This window comes from Bubalus kerabau, chromosome X, assembly GCF_029407905.1.
Source record: "Bubalus kerabau isolate K-KA32 ecotype Philippines breed swamp buffalo chromosome X, PCC_UOA_SB_1v2, whole genome shotgun sequence".
Taxonomy (NCBI): domain Eukaryota; kingdom Metazoa; phylum Chordata; class Mammalia; order Artiodactyla; family Bovidae; genus Bubalus; species Bubalus kerabau.
The window spans coordinates 66,287,251-66,290,987 of record NC_073647.1 but is presented as its reverse complement, the minus strand read 5'-3'; the positions used below and the strand labels follow the sequence as shown (position 1 = coordinate 66,290,987).

The window sequence follows — 3,737 nt, the reverse complement described above, 5'->3', positions numbered from 1 at the left end:
GCAAAGAGTCAGACACAACTGAGCAACTGAACTGAAGTGACTGAACTGAACTGAAAAGTGAAATAGAAGGATATATTTTCTAATTCTTATTTCAAGTCAGAATTAGGAAAACAAAAATCTAGAGTTGACCTATTGCTGTATTGCCTTTCAAATACCTTGGTTGAAGCTTTGGGCTTTTGTCCTGAATTAATTTGAAAATTCGATTTAAAATATTGTGCTTCTCCACCTCTTCCTCACCCCTTTGTAAGTTGTCAAAAAGAAAAAAAAACACAAAGATCATATTAGATGTTTATGCTCCTGTGGTTGGAAGAATCAGGGGAGGACTTAATGTATCCATGTGCTTTTCTGTGCTTAGTCACTTAGTAGTGTACAACTCTTTGTGATCCTATGGATTGTAACCCTCCAGGCTTCTCTGTCCGGTTATTAAAATGACTTTAACAAATGGCATAATATAAAAATTACTTCAGACATCACCTTTCATCTATTTAGCCAGTTCCAGAACCAAATGATTTTAATCACACTCTGGATTTTCTCTCCATTATTTTTGTTAGTCTTATGATCTGTTGTTATCTTGGTACTATGGCAAGAACAGGGAAGAGAACAAACAGAAAATAAACAAAAGGGGATTCGATTCTGAGATACATCTTTAAGTGGTCATTCTCAGCTTAATGTCAGACAACCAGATATATCTTTTGTTAACTCAATTTCAGCAAAAGGTTTTTTTTAAAAAAAACAAACGATTATCGATTTATTAAAAAGGTTGATTTAGGCATCTGCAATGGTGACTTCCACCTCAACTCCTGGCTCAGTACTGATGGAACTGATGTGCTTGCCAATTTCAGAAGGGCTGTGCAGGTCAATGAGTCGCTTGTGGATCCTCATTTGGGATCGATCCCAAGTCTTAGAACCTTCACCACAAGGAATTTGCCTTGTAGTTATTCTCAGAGTCTTGGCAGGCATGTGAACTGGTCCTTTCACTTTGAGATTCTTTTCCTTCAACTCTGATCAGATCAGCAACACCTTCTCCAGAGACTTCACGTTGTGACTGGAGAGGGTGATCCTAATCCAATGAATGGCCACCTCTGGCTCCAGAGGAGTCTTGCTGGTGTCTTTAAAGGCCATGGATGGGGTGCGGCTTCCTGACCAACTTGTTCCTCGGCGAGAGAGAACAGCAGTGAGTCAGGAGTAGGAGCAGGCAGTATGGAGCTCCACTGCAGCGGTCTTGTGTCTTCCTCAAAGAGCTCAGTGAAAGGTTTTATTTGAGAGATTTTCCTAGAGAATTTAAGCATGTAACTGCTAGAGTACTTGATGGATAATCAGATAAAATAAATATGTAAAGGAATTAAAAAGAAAGAAGAATAGATATCAGATCTATTTTTTTTAAAGCTGGTTAACCCTCTCTTGAAAAAGCTAATTCATGGCTTCTCCTTTGATAAATGCATTAAAATTTGGCTACAGACTTAAAATGCAAATTAATGAAAAATGAATTTTATTCCTGGTAATGCAAATATGCTTGATGAAATAAAGTCTCTTTGTGACAACCTTTAAATAAAGCCTATTGTAAAACTTTTCGATATTTTTTCCTAACCATTTACTCATTGTTTATATGTACCTACTTTCATCAGATTTGGGATGAGGTGTCATCAGATCAAATCAGTCACTCAGTCCTGTCCGACTCTTTGCAACCCCATGAATCGCAGCACGCCAGGCCTCCCTGTCCATCACCAACTCCCGGAGTTCACTCAGACTCACGTCCATCGAGTCAGTGATGCCATCCAGCCATCTCATCCTCTGTCGTCCCCTTCTCCTCCTGCCCCCAATCCCTCCCAGCAACAGAGTCTTTTCCAATGAGTCAACTCTTGGCATGAGGTGGCCAGAGTACTAGAGTTTCAGCTTTGGCATCATTCCTTCCAAAGAAATCCCAGGGCTGATCTCCTTCAGAATTGGCTGGTTGGATCTCCTTGCAGTCCAAGGGACTCTCCAGAGTCTTCTCCAACACCACAGTTCAAAAGCATCAATTTTTTGGCGCTCAGCCTTCTTCACAGTCCAACTCTCACATCCATACATGACCACAGGAAAAACCATAGCCTTGACTAGACGAACCTTTGTTGGCAAAGTAATGTCTCTGCTTTTGAATATGCTATCTAGGTTGGTCATAACTTTCCTTCCAAGGAGTAAGCGTCTTTTAATTTCATGGCTGCAGTCACCATCTGCAGTGATTTTGGAGCCCAGAAAAACAAAGTCTGCCACTGTTTCCACTGTTTCTCCATCTATTTCCCATGAAGTAATGGGACCGGATGCCATGATCTTCGTTTTCTGAATGTTGAGCTTTAAGCCAACTTTTTCACTCTCTTCTTTCATTTTCATCAAGAGGCTTTTTAGTTCCTCTTCACTTTCTGCCATAAGGGTGGTGTCATCTGCATATCTGAGGTTATTGATGTTTCTCCCGGCAATCTTGATTCATACTAATATTAATAGATATAGCTTAAAAAATTAGTGTAAGAGGGGTAACTGACATCTACAATATCTACAATATCAGTATATATGATATTGTATATATGAGTGAAAACACTTAATTTTATTCTTTTGTAGTCAATCTGGATATACTTTTTTTACATTCGGAAGTAATGTCCAACTCAAAATACTGTGTTATTCATGATCATGAGAAATCAATCTGGCTATTGCAAGGGAGAATCCTTCTTTTGGGTCAGAAGAGTGACAATATATTTACAGTTTGCTGAGAACAGTCCTGGTTCATATCTCTTGTCCTAACGTATTTAACTGACTACATTAGAAAAGACCCTAATGCCAGTGAAGACTGAAGGCAGAGGATGAGATGGTTGGATGGCATCACCGACTTGATGGACATGAGTTTGAGCAAGCTCTGGGAATTGGTGGTGGACAGGGAAGCCTGGTATGCTGCAGTCCATGGGGTAGCAAAGAGTCCAACACGACTGAGCAACTGAACTGAACTAAACATAATTAATAGTATCCCCCTTGACTCTCAGAAGTGCCCCAGTTTGATCAATTACTTGGTTACCCTAATTATACACTAATCCCAATGCATTAAGGCATTGATGAAGCACCTTGCTGTTCATGCTGTTTCATGATACATTAATTATACCAAGAAATGGCAGAGATAGAACGTCTGCCCTCTGGGAACTTGATGTCTAAGAAACATAGTACTACTGTCAGCATACATATAAGAGATCAAGTGCATCAACAAACAGCAACTCAAAGATGCTCAAAGTGTGCATGCCATCTTCTGCAGAAACATTTTTGGCCAGGAGAAAGAGGAGGGCCCTGAGTGAGAGAATGTAAGGGTTCCATATAGGAATAATGTGGTGAAGATAGGCTCTCAGCCTTTTCCTAGTTTATCTCGAATGACCATTTGAAAAAGGCTATTTCATTTATTTTTTTTGGCAAATCATACTATGGGTTGCCTTCCATGAGTAAAAAGGGAAGCTAGTTTGATCTCTACTAGAATTTCTTTGTCCCCCCACTGTACTACTGGAAACTGTCAACAAATCAGGATTGAGCTTGGCTATGTGAAGAATAGACTCAACAACCATTTATCCAAATTGTTTTTTAGTACTTTCTCACAGAGCATCTGAGGTAAAAACATATTGAGTCTGGAATGATTAACTTTATCCCAAAGCAACGTGATATTACTTTGAATACATTTATTTTTTTAAAAGATCTTTAGTTAGCTTGATACCTTCTGACACTGACTAAGA

General features: G+C 39.3%; 1 pseudogene; it reads right to left on the bottom strand.

Moving 5' to 3' along the window:
- Positions 1 to 765: 765 nt before the first annotated feature.
- Positions 766 to 1,122, bottom strand: LOC129639786 (40S ribosomal protein S20-like; annotated as a pseudogene).
- Between the last annotated feature and the right edge of the window lie 2,615 nt (positions 1,123 to 3,737).